This window comes from Pelophylax lessonae (genome assembly GCF_965119305.1).
Source record: "Pelophylax lessonae genome assembly, chromosome: 2".
Classification (NCBI taxonomy): Eukaryota; Metazoa; Chordata; class Amphibia; order Anura; family Ranidae; genus Pelophylax; species Pelophylax lessonae.
Window position 1 is genome coordinate 574,840,506 of NC_138769.1, and position 23,700 is coordinate 574,864,205.

Here is a 23,700-nt window from a genome sequence, read left to right on the forward strand (position 1 = left end):
ATGCGTGTCCACTATATTGACAAATGTATTGGGGCGCCTGCCTTTACATGCACATGAACTTTAATGACATCCTAGTCTAATGCTGGCCATACACTAGACGGAAAATCATTTGAAAATCTGTCATTTGGTCCGATCGTTCATTTTTCGTCCAGTTAATGGCCACAATTACAAAATCGTTTTTAGCTTTTCAGAGCCAAAAAATCGAAGGAACAGTTTGGAAAATTCTGCCGAACGATTGATAAATTGAAAGGTTAATGTGTTTCTCGGCCGAACTGTTTGCACTAGGCATATGTGACAAACTGAACGAAAAACGTCCATTGAACGATTTATCGTTCGAAATTCAGTGATAGTTACATAGCTACATAGTTAGTGAGGTTGAAAAAAGACATCAGTCTATCCAGTTCAACCTATGATGTGTGTGTGTGTGTTTGCTGTTAACCGTACATTGTATACCCCTGTATGTTGTGGTCTTTAGGGTGCCCATCTAATAGTTTTTTTAAACTATCGATGCTCCCTGCTGATACGACTGTTTGCGGAAAAGAATTCCACATCCTTACTGCTCTGACAGTAAAGAACCCCCACGTACTTTAAGGTTAAACCGCCTTTCCTCTAGTTTTAGTGAGTGGCCACGTGTCTTATTGTATCTCCTTTCTCTGAATAGTTTATTCCTTATGCTAGGGTCGCCAGTACAGTATTTGTACATTGATATCATATCCCCCTTCAAGCGTCTCTTCTCCAGAGAGAATAAGTTCAGTGCTTGTAGTCTTTCCTCATAGCTGATGTCCTCCATATCCCTAATTATTTTTGTTGCCCTTCTCTGGATTCTTTCCAGTTCCAGCACATCCTTCCTGAGGACCGGTGCCCAGAACTGGACAGCATACTCCAGATGTGGCCGGACCAGAGTCTTGTAGAGAGGGAGAATAATCTCTTTATTTCTGGAGTGAATCCCCTTTTTTATACATCCCAGCATTCTGTTGGCTTTGCTTGCAGTGGCTTGGCATTGCATGCCACTGCCAAGCCTGTTGTCTACCAGTACCCCCAGGTCCTTTTCCATCTTATATTCACCCAGAGGTTCCCCCCCCCCCCCCCCTAGTGAGTAGCTTGCTTTCTGGTTTCTGGCACCCAAGTGCACTACATTTTTCAACATTAACCACGTAGTATTAACGTCGTCAGACACTCCCCCTTCTGGGCGGCGCTTGCGCGCCGCCGGAGGCTCGCTCCCGCTGTTTTCATTCACAGCGGGAGTCGGGCCAGGGGAGGAGCAGCGGCGATCGCCGCTGCTCTGCCCCGATCGCCGGGGATCTAGTGTGGAGATCCGCCCGCTGTGTGTAAACACAGCGGGCGGATCTCCATAGTGACAGGGAGTGACAGATCGGACTGTTCAGCATAGCTGGACATCCGATCTGTCCATGACTCACTCAGTCACCTCCCCCCCCTACACATCAGTAAGCACCAGGCATACATTAACCCCTCCCTCTCCAATAAAATTAACCCCTTCCCTGCCAGTGTCATTTTTACAGTAACAGTGCATATATATAGCACTGATTACTGCAGTAATGTCACTGGTAACCCCAAAAGTGTCAAAAATGTCAGTCAAGGGTCCGATCTGTCCGCCGCAATGTCGCAGTCCCACAAAAAAAATCGCAGATCGCCGCCATTATGCGTTAAAAAAAAAACACCAAAAATGACAGAAATCTTTCCCTTTGTTAGTAAACGCAATAACTTTTGCGCAAACCAATCAAAATACGCTTATTGTGATTTTTTTTACCAAACATAGGTAGCAGAAAACAAATTGGCCAAAAATTTTTTAAAAAATTGGTTTTTACATCTTTTTTGGGGGGAATTTCATATAAAAAAATGTTAAAAATATTGTTATTTTTTCAAAATAAACGCTCTTTTTTTGTTTATAGCGCAAAAAGTAAAAATCGCACAGGTGATCAAATACCACCAAAAGAAAGCTCTGTTTGTGGGAAAAAAAGGACGTAAATTTTGTTTGGGTACGGCGTCGCACGACCGCGCAATTGTCAGTTGAAGTCGCACAGCGCCGAATCGCAAAAAGTGGCCTGGACGGAAGACAGCAAAATCCTCCGGTGGTAAAGTGGTTAAACCTCATCTGCCATGTAGTTGCCCACCCCATTATTTTGTTCAGGTCCCCTTGTAAGGTTTCCACATCCTGCATAGAAGATATTGGCATGCTTAGTTTAGTATCATCTACAAATACTGAGATTGTACTAGATATCCCCTCCTCTAGATCATTTATGAATAAATTAAACAGGATTGGCCCCAGGACAGAACTTTGGGGGACCCCACTTTCCACAACCGCTCAATCCGAGTACTCCCCATTAAGCACCACCCTTTTCACTCTCCCCTGGAGCCAGTTCTCTATCCAGGTACTCACCTTATGGTCCATACCTACCTTCCTTAGTTTGAACAGTAAGCGTTTGTGGGGAACGGTGTCAAAGGCCTTTGCAAAGTCCAGATACACCACATCCACAGGCTTACCTTTATCTAGATGGCAGCTTACCTCATCATAGAAGGTTTGGCAAGAACGATTTTTCATGAATCCATGCTGATTACTACTAATAATACCATTTTCATTACTAAAGTCTTGTATGTGGTCCCTTAACATCCCCTCCAAAATCTTGCAGACTACTGATGTAAGGCTGACCGGCCTATAGTTACCCGGGATATATCTCGGCCCTTTTTTAAATATTGGTACCACGTTGGTTTTTTTCCAATCAGCTGGCACCATACCCGTCTGTAAACTATCCTTAAAAATCATGAATAATGGTCTGGCAATCACCTGGCTGAGCTCTTTAAGAACCCTCAGGTGCAAGCCATCCGGTCCCGGTGATTTATTTATGTTAAGTTTCTCTAGTTTAGTTCTAAGTCTATCTTCTGTTAGCCATGGCGGTACTTCCTGAGGTGTGTTGTTTAGTTTGCCTTACAAGCTGGGTTAGTGTAGCCCCCCAATTCTTTTGTGAAGACTGAAGAGAAGAAATTATTTAACACTACCGCCTTTTCCCTGTCCTCTGTGGCCAAATCTCCCTTGTCGTCTTTTATGGGGCCAATGTGTTCTGGCCTCGCTTTCTTACTATTTATATACTTAAAGAATTTCTTGGGGTTCTTTTTACTCTCTTCCGCTATATGTCTCTCGTGTTCTATTTTAGCCGCCCTGATTTAGTCTTTACATTTCTTATTACACTCTTGTAATGCTTGAATGCTGCCAATGACCCCTCAGTCTTGTATTTTTTGAAGGCCTTTTCTTTAGCACTAATATACATTTTTATGTTGGAGTTTAGCCACCCAGGGTTTAGTTTTGCTCTTTAAAATTTATTTCCCTTTGGAATGCACTGGTCAATCCCTTTGTTTAGTATGCTCTTGAAGCACTCCCATTTTTCCTCCGTGTTCTTTGTTGCCAGGGTTCTATCCCATTTGATATTTTCTAGCAGAGAGCGCAGTTTTGGGAAATTGGCTCTTTTGAAATTCAGTGTCCTTATGTTACCCTTATGTTTCCTATTACTATGATCCGTCATTACATGATGGAACGATCGTCTGCTCTCATGGCCGATTTTTCATTTTTTTCGAAAATGAGTTTGAACGATTTTTCGACTAGTGTATGGCCAGCTTTAGTCTGTATGGTTCAATATTGAGTTGGCCCACCCTTATAACAGCTTCAACTCTTCTAGGAAGGCTGTCCACAAGGTTTAGGAGTGTGACTATGGGAATGTTTGACCATTCTTCCAGAAGCGCATTTGTAAGGTTAGGCACTGATATTGGATCTGAAGGCCTGTCTCGCAGTCTCCATTCTAATTCATCCCAAAGGTGTTTTATTGGGTTGCGGTGAGGCAAGTCAAGTTCCTCCACCCCAAACTCTCTCATCAATGTCTTTTTAGGCCTTGCTTTGTGCACTGGTGCACAGTCATGTTGGAACTGGAAGGGGACATCTCCAAACTGTTCCCACAAAAATGGGGGCATGAAATTGTCCAAAATGTTTTGATATGCTGACGCCTTAAGAGTTCCCTTCATTGGAACTAAGGGGCCAAGCCCAACTCCTGGAAAAACAACCCATAATCCCCCCTACCAAATGATTTGGACAAGTGCACAAAGCAAAGTCCATAAAGACATGAATGAGCAAGTTTGGGGTGGAGGAACTTGACTGGCCTGCACAGAGTCCTGACCTTAATCTGATAGAACACCTTTGAGATCAATTAGAGCAAAGACTGCGATCCAGGGCTTCTCGTCCAACATCAGTGCCTGACCTCATAAATTTGCTTCTGAAAGAATGGTCAAACTTTGCCATAGACACTCTCCTAAACTTTGTGGACAGCCTTCCCAGAAGATTTAAAGCTGTTATAGCTGCAAAGGGTGGGCCAACTCAATATTGAACCCTTGAATCCTACAGACTAAGACTGGGATGCCATTAAAGTTCATGTAAAGGCAAGTGTCCCAATACTGTTGACAATATAGTGTACAGTATGTAAGTCCTTCTCCACAAGGGAGGAATGGGCTGGGGAGAGCATCAATAAGCTATATTGGGCTGGTGTCCCTGAATCAAGGTAGAAGGTGACACGTGATGGGCATTACTACAACTACCTGCTTCCCATGTGATCATAGTGTGTGGGGGGGAATGTCTTCCAGAAAAAAATTCCTTTGCAGCTCTGAGATGTCATCTGATTGAATGCCAACAGCCACAAAGTAAACTGATGGTGGAACATGTGAAAAGGTGCATTACAATAAACCATGTCCTTTGGAAACAAGCTTTCACCATTCCCACCATAGGCGTGCACATGGGGGTGTGCCTGGGCACACCCTAATCACTGCATGCGGTGCTGATTCCCCATATTATCTAGGCTTCCTTCCGTGTTGCACCTTCCTGCACTGCTGCTGGCTTCCATCCTCTTCCCCCTGGCTGTGGAAGGAGAGGTTTCAGAATGGAGAGTGGGGGAAGGGGCAAGTAAATCTTTAATATACCGACCCCTTCCTTTTCTAAACGAACATAGTGAACGCACTCGCTCACTGTATTCATTTATAACTGGAGCATAGTAAACTGTTTAGTATGCTTCCGTTTGTGAATGAACAGGAAGCCGCTCAGCACAGAGCTCAATCCTGTTCATTCACTGCTCCGTGCAGCTGAGTCTGCAGAAAAAGTCATGTGTATTTGAGATTTGGGGTGCACACCCTAATGCAATAGGCTGTGCACACCTATTATTCTCACCAATCTATGCAGCACCATGGCACACTTTGCTTTATACACTTTATTTTGCTCATAGAAATCTGTCACTATCATGAAAGGCTAGTCGGTGGTGATTGCCCCCCCCCCCCCCTCCCCTGGCCAAAAGTTCCTAGTTCTCCCCTAGTGCTACAAACTAAATTTTAAATAAATGCAACAGATCAGTACATTCTAAAAAGCTGTTCATTGTCACAATCTCTTTAGAACTCTGCTGGTGCTGCCATATGGCATGGCAATCTTACTCAACAAGGACTACTCAATGACCAGATGTTGGGTCAAAACATGATTTTCTGAGACTCTGTTTGTTGATAATGAATCATCAGGCTTCTTTTTTATGGATTGATTATGGTTTTTTCCAGTAACATCTTGTCTGTTTGTAAAATGCTATCTCTCCAACTTATTCCAACTTATGCCTGTTTTTATGTTTGTTTAAACTTTAAAGAGTCTCATGTTTATCATTTACCAGCAGCACCACAGCAGGTTCTCTGTTTCTTTGGTTTAGGACTGGTGCCCACTAGGTGACATCTATTATAAGGTCACTGTCATTGTACCACAGGAAAATAAATATGATTTCCCTCTTCCCAGGATGGCTGTCCATGAGATCCATGCATGGCAGAGGTATCAAAGTGCACCTAACTTCATAGGCATAAAACCCTGTCCAAAGTCACATTTCACAACAGCAATGTGATATATTTCAAGCATTTCTTTCTTTTATTTTGATGATTACGGCTCACAGCTAGTGAAAACCCAAAAATTCAGTATCTCAGAAAATTAGAATATTACATAAGATCAATTTAAAAAAAAGTTTTAATTGTTTAGAATTGTTGGCTTACTGAAAAGTATGTCCATGTACAGTATAGTATGTACTCAATACTTGGTTGGGGTTTCTTTTGCATGAATTACTGCATCAATGCGGCGTGGCATGGAGGCGATCAGCCTGTGTTACTGCTGAGGTGTTATGGAAGCCCAGGTTCCTTTGATAGTGGCCTTCTTTGGCCTGTCTGCATTGTTGGGTCTGGTGTCTCCTATCTTCCTCTTGACAATACCCCACAGATTTTCTATGGGGTTTAAGTCCGGCAAGTTTGCTGGCCAATCAAGCACAGTGATACCATGATCTTTAAACCAGGTATTGGTACTGCTGGAAAATGAAATCAGCATCTCCATAAAGCTGGTCAGCAGAGGGAAACATAAAGTACACTAGAATTTCCTGGTAGAGGGCCGCGCTAACTTTATAAAACACAGTGGACCAACACCAGCAGATGACATGGCTCCCCAAATCATCACTGACTGGAAACTTCACACTGGACCAACATGGATTCTGTGCCTCTCCACTCCTCTTCCAGACTCTGGGACCTAGATTTCAAAATGAAATGCAAAATTTACTTTTATCCAAAAAGAGAACTTTGGACCACTGAGCAACAGTCCAGTCCTTATACTCCCTAGCCCAGGTAAGACGCTTCTGACGTTGTCTCTGGTTCAGGAGTGGCTTGACACAAGGAATGCAACAGTTGTAGCCCATGTGCTGGATACCTCTGTGTGTGGTGGCTCTTGAAGCACTAACATCAGCTGTAGTCCACTCCTTGTGAATCTCCTCCAAATTCTTGAATGGCCTTTACTTCACAATCCTCTCAAGGCTGCGGTTTCCCTGTTGCTTGTGCACCTTTTTCAAATGGGCCATACACACTATAAGATTTTCTGAAGACTTTTTCCTTTAGATTTACCAAAACCATATAATATGAGGTCATGTGTATGGCCCTTAACCTCCCTGGCGGTATGATTATGTCTGGAATTACATACCAAAAGCGGTACAATTCTTTTCATGGAAATTTGGCGTTATGTATTATAGGCCTACAATTCTTAGTAATTACTGACTTAAACCTGACCAAAACAAGACTCTAGTAGACATCCCAGATGTGATAAATTTGAAACACAAACGCATTATATTAAATAATTATAAACGAATTATAATCGAATCAATAATATTATTTTATTATTTAATATATAATATATATAATAAAATTATATTATTGATTAGATTATAATTCATGCATTATATATTATATATAGATATGTGTGTGTGTGTATATATATATATATATATATATATATATATATATATATATATATATATATATATATATATGCATATGCATATATATATATATATATATATATATACATATATATATATATATATATATATATATATATATATAATATAATATAAAGTGTGTTTTGTGTAACGTTTTTTTTTTTTTTTTTTTGAATTTCCCTCCCTAGTTCCGCTCCCATGCAGCATTGCTGCTGCAGGGAACGGAACTAGGAAGTGATCGTACCGACGGAGGGACGGAGGAGCGGCGGGACTCTCGGCTGGCGGTCGCAGCAATGAGAGATCATCGCTGGATCGCCAGGAGAAGGTAAGAGAACACCGCTGCGCTCTCTGCAATCCACCCCGAGCGTGACTCGGGGTTACCGCTCCTGCAATGAAAAATCAACCCCGAGTCACGCTCGGGATTACCGCTAAGGCGGTTAACACACTTTTTCCTTCCACTCAACTTCCCATTAATATGCTTGGATACAGCACCCTGTGAACAGCCAGCTTCTTTTGCAATGACCTTTTGTGACTTATGAGTCTACAATATTAAACTTTTTCACAATATTCAAATTTTCTGAAATACTGAATTTTGGGTTTTCACTAGCTGTACGCCATCAAAATTAAAATCAAGAAATGCTGGAAAAATATCACTCCATGTGTAATGAATCTATATAAAATATATGAGTTTTACTTTTTGAATTGAATTACTGAAATAAATTAACTTTTTGATGATATTCTATTTTTGCATCTGTGCACTTATTGAGATTTCGTTTTTTTAACCAAAGGCATGTAGCATTTTGGCCTAAATTTATGAAGAAATGTGATATTTTTTTTTTTTAATCGGATTTCTTTTATAATAGAAAGTAGAAAATATTGTTATTTTTTCAAAAATGTCAGTCTTTTTTAATTTATATTGCAAAAAAAAAAAAAAAACAGTGGTGATCAAATACCACCAAAAGAAAGCTCTATTTGTGGGGAAAAAAAAAAAACGATAAAAATTAAATTTGCGTACAGTGTTGCATGGCTGAGCAATTGCCAGTTAAAGTATCACAGTACTGAATAGTAAAAAATGCTCTGGTCATGAAGGGGGTAAAATCTTCCAGAGGTCAAGTGGTTAAAAGAGAAGTTTGGGGTTCTAGAAAAATGAATACACATACTCATCTCTATGCTGCAGCGTTGGTGTGATGCTACAGCTGTCCCAGGTCAGGTCTACAATTGAGAACCGAGCAATCATATGACTGCTGATTGCTCAGTTCTTGGTCTGCTCAGAGTGGAGAGCAGTGACTGTCAGTCACTGCTTTCTGCTCTGCACCTTCCAGCGCTCACTGGAGCACAGGGCTGGAGAGTGGGCAGGCACAGCTGGTTCTAGGTCTCAGATATGCGCTTAGAGGTGGAGCCAGCTGTCAGTCAGGCAGGTCGGTTGATCATAACAATATAATTGGGATCCTTCTAGAGCCTGGAACAGTTTAGCCATGTCAGCCAACAGTGGGCTACTTTTTGCTATAAGCTGACTCTGTGATTCTGGATAGCAAAAGTAAGTGCGCTCCTGAGACCCACAAGAGAAATAGGACCTAAAAAGCTTTGGCTGTACTTCTCTTTTTATTTTTTGCAGAACATAATTAAAATAAAAGGATAGGTACACGTATTTCTCACATATAATTTTTTATGTTTATTCAGTGAGTACAGGCTGAAAAAAATAGGGGAATGAGACAACATTACATGTTATATTAATTCAATGCAACAAGCGAAAAAATTCATTGTACTACTAAAGCTATCCATTAAACAAAGTAAATTTTTTTCTTTAAATTTGTTATACGGCCCATTTACACCCAAACGTAGTGCGCTGCAGGGCACTCAGTTTAATGGGTGGGCATGTGTTTTGGAGCACTTTATTAGACAGCTCAGCCATTATGGAATGCAATGCAGTGCACATTCATTTTGGCGGTGTATTGGGGTTACCGCAACACGATTGGTGTAAATGGCCCCTTACTCAGAAGTGTGTGTAATCCGCAGTAGAATATGCACAGATATCTCCATAGAGAAAAGAATCAAAACAGTAAGTGCCGGTTCACATTTGTGCGATTGCAGGGAGATCGCATGTAATTCGGAGCGCACTGCTCCTAAATTACATGCGATCTCATGTGCGGTTTCGAATTTCAGCCATACACTTTGCATGGCTGAATTTGCAATGCATCCGCAATAAACACGTACATGAGGCATTTTTTCATCCGCAGCAGAATCAGATCGCATAGTGGTTCACACTAGTGCGATCTGATTCTGTGTGAACTTGCAGATCGCACAGCTATATGCGCTGCGGGATCACGCTGCATATTCGCAGCGTTCTCGCATCGCACTAATGTGAACCGGGACTAAGTGTGCTTGCTGAAACCTATACTTTGTTACTTTCTTTCTCTTGGATTACTGCTTCACTAATCACATATACATTTTCAAATACATGACTGCTAAAGTGCATATGCTCAGGAAAGACCACTATCAACATACTAATCAACCTTGCCCCCCCCCCCCCAATATAAGAAACCACACTTTATAACCATTAGGCTAGAAAAGGGCAAGGCCACATCTTTATGTAACTTCCAACACATAACACGGTAACCAGTGCCGGTCACAGTTGTACTGTGAGAATGCTTTAACAGTAAGTAGTCAAATTCCAAGGGGGGTTGTCCTTACCATAAGTGCTGGACAGACAAACCAATTCAACTTTCAAATCAAGGGCAAATCCCATTACAGCAACTTTAAAGTACTGGCAAGGTCAAAAAAACGCCGCTAAAGCTGTGACAGACCATCTATAAAGGGGCGGGAGGGTGGGCAGCTCTTGCATCCACGTGTGTTCAAAAGACCCAGAATTCTCTAGTCCAGAACTTTTGAGCTCAGGCCCCAGCCCAATCCCCCTTAACCAATCCTCTGCGACCACTTAATCCCTCCTTCCTCTACCCATGTCCTAGTCATGCCCCATCAGTTAAGACTCTCTTTCCCAAGGGGATCAAGAGGCCTTCACTGGTAGCTGTAAGAAGCTGAGAGTATTGGCATTTTTTACTTTAAGCTTTTCATATGAGAAGCAGCAAGGAGAATGTTCCAGCATCACTAACAAGTGGGTTCCGGGATCGACATGTTTCAGAGAAAAGAGAGTGGAGTGAACTGGTGCACTACAAGGTGTATATGTAAAACAGAACTACTTATCAGGTAAGCTGTGTTCCAAGTGTGTATCTCAAGGTTTCAACTTTGTTTTTGACTGGAGTGCACCTTTAATGAACATAAGGGATATCCCTGCCAATTAAGGCCCGCTGGCAACCTTGCCAGTTACTTTTTTCCCTGTAAGTATCATGTTGAAAAATGCCTGAATTTAGGCAGAACTGCAGACAAGCAGCTAAATTTCCCAGTAAAATTAATACATGGGAGCTGTTTACCTGCCAAAGGATTTGTGAATGTCTGTGGCCAGGTTTGTGGTCAAAACACTGCTACCAGACAGCATAGACAAATCGTCATCCTCCCCTGCAGCAACACAGTTTGCTCAAGAACTCTGTTCAAAACATACCTACAGTTTCCTCCAAATGTGGAAAACGAACTTGGGACATCATTTGACCACCCAACAAAAGGAGAAGATGCTACACTTTGCACATAAATGTTTGATTGCTAACCAATATATCAAGAGCTCATTATAAGATATGTATTATATTGTATGCAGTGCCCTACCTACCACACAAAATTAATCACCAAATCCCTGACTCATGCTGGCTCTGTGGCAAAGTGACAGGCAAAATGTCCCACATTTTCTGGTATTGTTTACAATTCCAACCATTCTGGAGGGCAGTAACAGATCCAATTAAACAGATTACCTTGGTAGATCTGTGTCAGAAAACTATGGCTTTTCTTCTCCACCTCACAGAGAGACCTATCACGGAGTATAATGCCACTCTTAATATTCACATACTAAATACAGCAAAGGCTTGCATCCCCACCCTATGGAAACAGCCAAAACCACCTACCAGATCCCTATAGTACAGTGGTCCTCAACTCCGGTCCTCAGGGCCCACTAACAGGCCAGATTACCTTGGGGAGATGCAGACTAGAGTACTGCAATCACTGAGCAGCAAATGATATCACCTGGGATGTATTTCAGTTATCTTGCAAACCTGGCCTGTTAGTGGGCCCTGTAGGCCAGGGTTGAGGACCACTGCTATAGTACACTAAAATAAATGATATCCTACCTATGGAGGACCTCACTTCTACCCTTCATAACACAGAAGCGAAATTCGGGCCGTCATGGAGACATTGGCACTACTTTAAACTAATGGGTTTGGCCCAGCACTCAACCTCCCTGTCTCGAACCTTGGTTACTCTGCATCCCAGCTGGGCAAAAAAGCCCCCCCCCCCCAACAATCCAAGAAATAACATCTCCTGTTTTCTCAGTTTCTTCTGTTTTATCACTCAATTTTCTTCCTGTCTAACTGTTCTCTTTTTTTTTCTTTTCTCCTTCCCCTCTCAAATGGATGTAACATACTTGTCATTATGTACCTGAGTATGTATCAGCTGCTTGTTATGTGATGTCATAAAGAAAGAATTCAAAAATACACCTCTCCCATACAGAATATCACATATAAGGAAACTGATGAAGGTCTCATTGAAAAATCCCACTATTGGTTAAATGTGATCAAAAGTGCTAGTACAGTGGTGGTAAAACAGATTGAAAACTGGCAGAAAGGAATATCTCGAGGTAAAGGTAATAGGACGGAAGGGCAAGAAAGGTATAGGGGAAAAAAGGAATAGTGGGAAGTGAAAAAGGAGGCAAGAAAAGGAAAAGTAGACGGAGGAGGGGGGGGGGGTCCCAGGAGGTCATTATATTGGAAGTTTTTGATGAAACAGAAGGACGTAATGGAGCAGATGGGCTCACATGCTCAGTCCATCAGTATATGGTTGCCAAACTTTAAGGAATTTGTCATTCTTTTTTCTTGTATACTTTTCTGATAATTTTGATGTGAATGCACTGCTGATTATATATGCCTAACCATGACAAATGTTAATCAGTTCTTCAGCATTCTATTATGCTTATGCAATCTCTTCTATTGCACATTTTCTACTCTGTTGAGTTACTTATTGTCACTTTATTATGTGGAAACTACCAATAAACCTTTTGTAAAATAATTAAAAAAACATTTCCAGACAGGACAATGTGGGGCAGCAGCACACTGATGTGTCATTAACTCTGTTCAGGTTGACCTTCTCCTGCCAGTATGTACACTGTCATCACGTATCTCTGTGGAGGTATTTTGTGCTGGCTAGCTGGAGAGTGGACTGGTGAATTTTTTGTATTGTTCTGCACATACACATATGGGTATATGTGTGTGCTTCACGGCATGTGAGCATGGGTGCATGCATGCTAACTGCTGACAGTGGCGGAAACCAGCTAAGACTTGCCAAGGCCCAGTGCTTCTTATTTAGTCTTTAGCAGCATATCCATGATCTTTAAGCTAAATCCCTGCCTGACCTCTGTTCCTTGGCCATCTTCCCTCGACTCTACTTTGATTTCTCCAGCTGGGTTTCTTCCACCCAAGGAAGAGCTCACCACTGAGAAAAGTACCCACTGACACCAGTTCTTTAGCATTCTTCCTTTTACTGACACCAATGTAAGAAGCAGTTTATCTCCCACTGACAGCAATAAGACGGTCTTTCTTCCTCTCACTGACCACCAATGCTGGGACATTTTTTCTCCTATCAACCATTAATCTAAAAAGGTATTTTTTTCTCTCCCACTGACCACTAATTTAGGTGAAGTACATGATATTGTTTTTACAACTGCACTCTGCTGTATCCTGCACTGTACATTACATTCTGCTGGACACTGTGCTTCGTTTTACATTACATGGTCCTAACTGCTGGACTCTGTGTCTTATGCTGTAAATTACATACTCCTGACCCATGCACTCTAAAAGCTATGTTATAGGTTACATATTCCTGCCCCCTGCATACTATAGATCAGTGATGGTGAACCTCAGGTGATGGAAGTCACATCACGTGACTTCCTCAGGAAGTCACGTGATGTGACGTAACGCGTAGGAGGAGCCGCCAAACACCGGAAGTGACGTTAGAGATCGGAGCGAAGTTCTCCCGACGCTGATTTTAACAGTTTTATGCGCTGTAGCTACCTGCTAATTGTAAGTGCAATTGATCATTTTATGAATAAACCGATTTTAAATACTGCACCATGATGGCCTTTTATGTTTATCGAGCCGGAGGTCGAGATAGGAGGTGAAGACCCCACAAAGTATAAGCACCTTATAACGGACAGAACAGGATTACCCGGAAGCAGGAATAGGATATTGGAAAGAGTGAAAGCCCCTAATTATCACCCCGAAGGCTAACCTATATACGCAGGCGTATTTTACACCTTATCAAGGTGAGAGTTTAGAGCACCTAGATGTGACACCTGGTGGAGGCAGCAAGTCACAGCACTTTTATCTGCACAGAAGCACGTTTTGGTTTTTAAAGTTGAAGAGATTGAGTTGAATTACACCATATTGTGGATGATATTTAATGGACACTAATGAACACTGCACCTTATTAATTTTATTTATATTGATTTAAGAGTGAAAGCACAAAGCACTTTATATTTTTTGGAGCAACTATTTGCACATTGTTCAATTGGAATACGTATTTATTGGTTGTCTTTAATATTTTTTGAAGATTGAAAGCACTCAGCACTTTTAAATATGTTTAACACGGTATAGAGGGAACACAGATTGTTTATACATTTATTTATCTACGTCATCACGTTTATATTTGAAGTGGAAATATACCCCAGCCAAAAGAATATGTCATTTTAAAAAAATAGCACTTTATTGAGTTTAATAATTTAAATATCTATCACATCATCTAATATTTTAACATTTCACTTCTGAAGCGCGCCACAAACCCACATTGTTTTAATTCTGTATCAACTGGTTCCTGGTACCAGTATCGTGGTGCAGCAATAAGAAGGAAACATACACTACCTCAGATAGCGCAGGAACCACCCATACACATAAGATTGTCTACAAAAGAAGTTTATTAACACACACTTGAACTCCAGGGAGAGAGGGATAGAGAGTTCAGAACACCCATTACTGACCTGCAGAATCAATAGCTTAACTATAGACTCCAGTACAGAAAAGGGCTTTTAAGCTGAATCCATCACCTGTACCTTTTTAGATGCAGCTTTCTTCATTAGCACCCATATCTTTTCCAGTAGCAGAAGCAGCCTTGATAGTCCCATCTCAATGCTGCTTTCCCAGGCTCCCCACAAGTTCCTCCTCCAGAACCTCAAGTGGCAGAGTGACCTCCGGTACTTCATCTCAGACATCATCTGTTCCTATCCTGTGCCCTAAGAGGCTGTCACGGAACCATGAACCAGACGTACAACAACAGATAAGTGAAAATAAGACAGCTTTATTGAAAAACAAGCTATAAAGCAAAAGTCCAAACGGATGGCGAAACCGATGCAGAGTCTTTGCGAAGCCAGGGGTCAGGAACCAGCAGGGTAGTCAGACGAAGCCAGGATCAGGAACCAACAGGGTAGTCAGACGAAGCCAGGATCAGGAACCAACAGGGTAGTCAGACGAAGCCAGGAACAGGAACCAGAAGTAGCAGCAGTCTTAGTGGCATGTGAACACAGGAGGACCAAGCAGGGAACTGAAGCCACAGACCTCCTATATATATGAGCTAGGTATCCAGCTCCTCCCAGTGGGAAGGAGGAGCCGCAGGATGGGAGGCTACAAGAAACCCAGAAACCAAGATGGCTGCCAGCACATGTCAAACGAAGGAGAACAGCAAGAAGGTAAGACCATGACAGTACCTCCCCCTCAAGGGCCCCTCCTCCGCGGAGTAAAGAACGGTTTCTGAGGGAAGCGTGCGTGGAAGGCTCGGAGCAAGGCAGGAGCATGGACATCTGCGGAGGGAACCCAGGAACGCTCCTCTGGACCATAACCACGCCAATGAACCAAAAACTGCACCCGACCGCGGACCAGGCGTGAGTCCAGGATATTGCTCACCTCATACTCCTCACGATTGCCCACTCGGACCGGACGAGGCCGAGGAACCGAGGAAGTGAAACGATTACACACCAGAGGCTTCAACAGGGAGACATGAAACACGTTGGAGATCCGCATGCCAGGAGGAAGCGCAAGGGCATAGGCTACCGGGTTTACCCTGCGAAGCACTCGGAAGGGACCAACAAAGCGAGGCGCCAGCTTGGGAGTGGGCACTCGAAGGTTGAGGTTGCGGGTGGACAACCATACACGGTCTCCGGCCTGGTAGGAAGGAGCAGGCGCTCGTCTGCGATCAGCCTGGAGTCTCTGGCGCTGCGCAGAGACCTCAAGGGACTTCTGGATCTGTACCCAAGAAGCACGTAGGACGGAAAGGTGATCCTCCACAGCCGGAATATCCTGGGGAGAGAATACCTCCGGTAACACGGCAGGTTGGAACCCATAGTTGGCCATGAAGGGAGAAGTCCCAGAGGAAGAGTTCACCGCCGTGTTCCTGGCAAACTCAGCCCAAGGCAGGAGGTCAACCCAATTGTCTTGGTGATCGGAGACATAGCAACGAAGGAATTGCTCCAAGGCCTGATTGGATCGTTCTGTGGCCCCATTGGACTGAGGGTGGTAGGCCGAGGAGAAGGAGAGATGAATCCCCAACTGGGAGCAAAAGGCGCGCCAGAACCTGGACACAAACTGACTCCCCCGATCCGACACAATCTCCTTGGGCAAACCGTGCAACCGGAAGACCTCCCTGGCAAAAATCGTGGCCAACTCCTGTGCAGAGGGTAACTTCTTGAGAGGAACACAGTGACACATTTTGGAAAACCGATCCACAATCATGAGAATGACCGTATGGCCTCGGGATGCAGGGAGGTCCACAATGAAATCCATCCCTAGGTGTGACCATGGGCGCTCCCCGGTGGCTAAGGGTTGCAGAAGGCCCAACGGAAGGTGCCGAGGGGACTTACTCTGGGCACAAACGGAGCATGCCGCTACATATGCGGCGATGTCGGAACGTAGGGAAGGCCACCAGAACAGACGTGAAACAGCCCAGGACAGCTGATTCTTTCCAGGATGCCCCGCGGTCTTGGAGTTATGGTAGGTTCGCAACAACCTAGTGCGCAACTCCTCAGGCACAAAACATCTGCCGTTGGGTCTCCCAGAGGGAGCACCAGATTGAGCCGCCAAAATCTGCTCACCCAGGGGAGAGGTCAGGCTGGTGCGAATGGCAGCCAGGATCTGATTCGGAGGTATGACCGAAGTCGGAATCGACTCCTCCCTGGACAGGTCGGAGTACTGCCGTGATAAGGCATCAGCCCTGATGTTCTTGGAACCGGGTAGGTAGGAGACCACGCAATTAAAACGTGACAAGAACAGAGCCCATCTGGCCTGACGTGGTGTCAATCTCTTGGCCTCAGAGAGGTAGGTCAGATTCTTGTGGTCCGTCAGGATGAGGACCGGAACCACCGAACCCTCGAGCAAGTGCCTCCATTCTTTAAGAGCCTGCACGATGGCCAATAACTCCCTGTCACCAATCTGGTAGTTGCACTCCGCGGAAGACAGTTTCCAGGAGTAAAACCCACAAGGAAGCAGAGGACCCTCTGGTGTTCTACGCTGAGACAGAAGGGCGCCTACTCCCGTCTCAGACGCGTCCACCTCGAGTACAAAGGGCAACCCAGGGTTGGGATGCGACAGAATCGGAGCCGACACAAAGGCGGACTTTAGAGCCTCAAAAGCTCGGATGGCCTCGGGCGGCCAGACCTGGGAATTACTGCCCTTCCTGGTCAGATCCGTGAGAGGCTTGGCTAGCATGGAAAAGTCCCTGATGAACTTCCGATAATAATTGGCGAAGCCCAAAAAGCGCTGCAGGGAGCGAAGACCACTGGGCTGGGGCCACTGTAAGACAGCCGAAACCTTCTCAGGATCCATGGAGAACCCCTCAGCGGAAATGATGTAACCTAAGAAGGTTACCTGGGATCGGTGAAATTCGCATTTCTCAAGCTTACCGAACAGCTTGTTCTCTCGTAACCGTTGCAACACTCGTTTGACATCCAGAATGTGGGTCTCCATGGACTCAGAATATACCAAGATGTCATCCAGGTAGACCACCACACACTGCTGCAACAGGTCACGGAAAACATCGTTGATGAATTCCTGAAAGACTGCGGGCGCATTGCACAGCCCAAAGGGCATAACCAAGGATTCATAATGACCGGTCCTGGTGTTAAACGCGGTCTTCCACTCATCGCCCGCCTTGATCCTTACGAGGTTATATGCCGCCCTCAGGTCGAGTTTGGTAAAGACCGTGGCCCCTTTAAGGCGATCGAACAGCTCGGAAATCAAGGGTATCGGGTAAGCGTTCTTGATCGTGATGCGATTGAGACCCCTGTAATCGATGCAAGGCCTCAAATCACCGCCCTTCTTTTTCACAAACAAAAATCCAGCCCCTGCCGGGGACGAGGATTTGCGAATGTGTCCACGTGAAAGCGCCTCCCTCACGTACTCCTCCATGGCCTCATTCTCCGCTACCGACAGTGGATAGACTTTGCCACGAGGAGGAACGGCACCAGATTGTAACTCGATGGCACAATCGTATGGGCGGTGCGGAGGTAGGGCAACCGCGCGCACCTTATCGAATACATCCCGGTACTCCTCGTATTCAGGGGGCAACAGAGAGTCCGAGGAAGTACACAGCAACTTGACAGGCCCATGGATGCAACTAGTCCCACACTGCGGTGACCACGAGAGGATCTCGGCCGATCTCCAATCGAAAATCGGATTATGCTTCTGGAGCCAGGGGTACCCCAAGACCACCGAGTAGTGTGGAGACGAAATAACCTGGAAGCAGACCGACTCTCTGTGGACGGCACCAATGGCTAACCCCACTGGAAGGGTCTCATGAGTCACGTGTGGCGGCAGAAGGGGTCTGCCGTCTATCGCCTCAAGAGCCAGAGGAGAACCTCGAGCCTGCAGAGGAATGGAATTGGCGGCAGCGAACACACTATCAATGAACAAACCACCAGCACCAGAGTCCACCAACGCCTGGGTCGTCACCGAGCCCCCGACCCAGGAAAGGACAACAGTGATCAGTGGTTTGTCAACACGGGAAACCGGGGACGAGGAGACTCCACCCAAGATCTGCCCCCGACAGGATCTCAGGTGCGAGCGTTTCCCTGGACGGTTCGGACATGCCAACCGAAAATGCCCACCGAGACCACAGTACATGCATCGGCCCTCGCGTCTCCGGAGTACCCTCTCCCCCTCGGACAGGCGAGCAAACCCCAGCTGCATGGGTTCACCCCCAGACAAGTCATCCCCAGGAGGCGTGGGAGGAGAGGGAGGCACGGGTGGGACAACAAAGGTAGGCGCCAATCTGTTAGGAGGCCTCCGCAGACTCTCCTTAAAGGAAGGTCTCTCCCTGAGTCTGGTGTCAATCAAAATCAGGAAAGAAATAAGAGACTCGAGCTCCACTGGTAGGTCCTTAGCTGCAACCTCATCCTTCAAGGCATCCGAGAGACCATGAGAGAAAGCAGCGACCAGAGCCTCATTATTCCAGCCCACCTCTGCTGCCAGGGTACGAAACTCAATGGCGTATTCAGCTACGGATCGTGAACCCTGTCTGATGGACATAAGGAGCTTCGCAGCAGAGGCAGCACGAGCCGGCACATCGAATACCTTCCGAAGAGAAGCAACAAAACCGGAAAACTCGGCAACCACCGGATTGTTGTTCTCCCATAAAGGGCTGGCCCAGGCCAAGGCCTTGTCCGAGAGCAGCGAGATTAAGAAGCCCACCTTTGATCTCTCAGTAGGAAAGGCATGTGGCAGCAACTCGAAATAAATGCCCACCTGGTTAAGGAAACCTCGGCACTGAGTTGGCTCTCCCCCAAAGCGCTGTGGAAGGGGGGCAGAACCGGACATACCCCGAAACACCGCGGGCGCAACAACAGGTGTCGGGGTAGACTCTGGCGCAACAACCGGAGCGGCAGTAGGAGCGGACCCAGGAGCGACAACCGACCCATCGGCAACGGGAGCGAAATGAACCGTGCGTTCAAGCAGGGTTTGCAACGCCACGGCGAACTGACCCAACAGGTGATCCTGCTGATCAAGTCTGGCAACCAGCGTGGGTAGCGAGGATGGCCCTGTACCGTCAGAATTCATGGCTTGGTCCTAATGTCACGGAACCATGAACCAGACGTACAACAACAGATAAGTGAAAATAAGACAGCTTTATTGAAAAACAAGCTATAAAGCAAAAGTCCAAACGGATGGCGAAACCGATGCAGAGTCTTTGCGAAGCCAGGGGTCAGGAACCAGCAGGGTAGTCAGACGAAGCCAGGATCAGGAACCAACAGGGTAGTCAGACGAAGCCAGGATCAGGAACCAACAGGGTAGTCAGACGAAGCCAGGAACAGGAACCAGAAGTAGCAGCAGTCTTAGTGGCATGTGAACACAGGAGGACCAAGCAGGGAACTGAAGCCACAGACCTCCTATATATATGAGCTAGGCATCCAGCTCCTCCCAGTGGGAAGGAGGAGCCGCAGGATGGGAGGCTACAAGAAACCCAGAAACCAAGATGGCCGCCAGCACATGTCAAACGAAGGAGAACAGCAAGAAGGTAAGACCATGACAGAGGCTCCCTGGGCACAAGGTTTCAAGCAGCTAAACACACTGGATAGGCAGGCTCCTTCTGCTCCAAGCACATGAACACACTTTGGCCTAATAACTCAGCTGTTCCTCACACACCCTCCCCAGGCCTCAGCCTGGGGGTAAGAGAGAGCTCACCTGGCCTTCCCTAAATATGTATATTCTTCCCCCAGCATACAACAGTGCTAATGCAACTCCTACTGGTTGACTAGAGGAAACATAAATATTTAAAACTTACTGTGGAATCGTATATATTAAACAACAGCTTCACTGAGTTTAGGGGAAAACCAAATGAGCAAGTAGACTATAATCAGTCTGGGCTTGCTACCACCCAGCACTAAATTTAGATGGTGGGTCCAGTTTAGGACAGGCTGGCTACACTATGTTGTACATTACATATTCCTTATGGCTCTATTCTGTAAGCTGTGCTATAAATTACATACTTCTAAACAAATGTTATTTCTCTAAACTTTTTCTGTTGCTGTGTAGATTCAACTATCTTAATAACGTTCTTCTTCACTGTGAGCTCAGACAAAGTGTAAACTCTCTTTCTAGAGTCGGTGTGCAAAAAAGCATATGTAATTTATGAGCTTAATTTATAATCATTTGTCCTCAGTGATATGTGTGTGTAAAAGAGTCTTGCTTTTGGCACAGTGATTATCATATATATGATTGGTACAAGTATTTAAGCATATGTGTGCAGTATTATATACAAAGAGTAGTCTCAGGTCCATTTAATCTTGCCCTTTTAAGTCACATTTACTTTTCAATGTAATGTAGTCATATCCGGTGTCTTCTATTGGATGTGACCAAGGGTGCCCCAGGTCTTTTACAATCTTTGCAACACTCCTCCCTAACATTCGCAAAGTTATGTGTAAATTAAAAAAAAAAGAAAAATTCAGCAAAGAAGGGTGACAATATCCTTTAGTTCCCTTTTGGCTGTTGGAACTAGTCATTTGACTCCTTCATTCCTACATTCCCTGTTCTCAAACCCAAAAGTGTTTGAACTAGGGCAGTAAGAGAGGTTATACTTGTCATCTCTTCTCTTTTCTCATCTTCATCCAGAGGAAATACTGGACAAGCGTTCTACTGTATTTTCTCTAGTAAACATGTGAGGGTGCTTTGGGGCAGGCTCTGCCCCCCCCCCCCACCAAAGCACCTTGTCCCCATGTTGATGGCCGGTGGTTGCAGGGGGTCTGGTATGGATTTTAAGGGGAACCCATATGCCAAAAACTGCGCGGGTTCTCCCCCCCCCACAATGTGGGGTGATTGTGGGGTGTCTACAGGTGGGGGGGCTTATCAGAATCTGGAAGCCCTCTTTAACAAGTGGGCCCCCAGATCCTGGGCCTCCCATGTGAATGAGTATGGGGTATTTATTACCCATTCAGCAAAAAAGTGTAAAAAAGTAAGTAAAGATCCAACACAAGTTTTTGACAAGTCCTTTATTAAAAAATAAAAAAATGTCCCCCCCCCCCCCCGGTGTAGATCCATCATTATTGACGACCCAGTCATTGCTTGGTCAATAACATCACAAGTGGACGGTGCCTCTGGGTGATGTCACTGGGTAGCCCCGCCCCTTAGCTATTTAAAGCAGAGTTCCGGCCACAAAATCGACATAAATCGATTTTGTGGCCATCTGCTTGCTTTTCGTCATCTGAAAAGGAAATGGATAGTTACGATTTTTTTTTTACTTACCTTGTTATTGTAGAAAAATATACTCACCTTTCTTCCACTTCCTCCCTCGGCGGCCGCGGCCTGCGCTGTCACTTCCGGTTTGCAATGATTCCTGGGAGCTGAACGTCATCGCTCCCAGGAATCAATGCAACGGCACCTGCCCCGCTCGTCACTTCCGGTGTGGAGCCGCATTCCCTGCTAAACAGCTTCTGGGCATGCTCAGAAGCTGTGGAGGAATGGGGCGCCGCACCGGAAGTGACGAGCAGTGCAGGCGCATTCTGGGAGAAGAGGACACGGAAGAGGACGCAGAAGAGGATTGTGCTGGCTTCAGCTGCCCACATCCGAGAAGGCAACGCTGGAGAAGAAATTTTAAAGGTATTTCTTCTTGCAACCCGGTAAGTGCGACCCGGGACAGTACAGAGGCTATCCATTGTGGATTGTACTAGCCCTGACTGTCCCAGGGGTATTTAGACAGCAGGAGCCATCATTGGGGCTGGATTTTTTTTTTTTTTCTTTCTTTGTTTCGGGTTCGCGATGGCAGCGGGCAGGGTGATTGACACTGGATCTACACCAGGGGACATTTTATATATATTTTTTTATTTTTTATTAAAGGACTTGTCAAAAACTTGTGTTGTGCCTTTACTAATTTTTTTGGTGAATGGGTGGGGGTACTATGTACCCCATACTTATTCACATAGGGTGAGGGTCGGATTCCGATAAGCCCCCCACCTGCAAACCCCCACAGCCACCAGCCAATTGCCCATCATGCAATCAATCCGCAATCGAAAAAGAAGGGGGTCTCAATCCTCATATCTAAAACCTCTCCTTTTCAGTTTACAGACATTGATCCAGAAGGACGCTATCTTTTCCTTAAGGGCACTTTTCCCTTTAAACTTTTCACCTTAGCTAGCAATCTACTGCCCGAAGGAACACCAAGTATCTTTCTTTCGTAAGATAGGAGATCTCTTACCTTCATTCCAGACAGGCATCTTGATTCTGGGAAGTGACTTCAATGTCCCTTTGAATCCATTAATAGATACGTCCTCTGGTACATCAGCGCTGCCCTATAGAGCCATACGTCAAATTAACTCGCAATTACATAACTTGACGCTTCATGACAGAAAGATTTTACATTCTTTTCTAGCCCTTACAACAGATACTCGAGATTGGACTATTTTTTCTTGTCCCAAAGAGATCTCCCCTACCTATCTAATGCCACTATGATCTTCTCAGACCACCATCCAATTTCCCTAGCCCTATCCTTTCTAGATTCTATAATAAAGTCAAAGATTTGGAGGCTCAAAGCCTCTTTTTTGAAAGACCCAGAAATAGTATGACGCTTCACCTCCAACCCTAATACATTTTTCAAGAGAATCCCGCTCAAGAGATTAGCCCAGTCACTTTATGGGAAACATATAAATGCGTAAAAAGAGGGGATTTCATAGAGCTCTCTATTCAGTTAAAGAAGGAGAGGCAGAAACAGATTGGCGAACAATTTTGGGTAGGGAACCTTATAATCAAAATAAGTTATCCTCACCAAAAGGTTGATTGGATGGGGCTCAATGGACAATAAACATATACCACAAAAAGGGCAGTGGTCACAGCATTGCCCTTAGGACAATGTCTATGAACCACCGGGGATTGGTAACAAGAAATCAATGAAATCTCAGAATGATGCATTGATAACAAATTTATTGATAAAACAATTCAAAAATAGAAAATTCCAAATACAAAAAACCCAAAACCATCTACCATCACCAATAAAAAGACAATGCTGTCTGTTTGTGCAAATTGGTACGCCAGGCGCCATAGACACATCGATCATTGTGGTGTCATGTAGCAAATAGTGACACAAGCACTTGCCTGGAATCCACAGATGGTTAGTCTGAATAAATCCAGATAGCAAAAGGCCAATGACAGGCTCATAAATTTGCACTAGGCAAGTCAATAAATATGAGCTGTTGGTAGGATATGCAGTGCGTGCAGACAAGCTAGCTGTTACACCTGGTACGGCTACTGGCAAATAT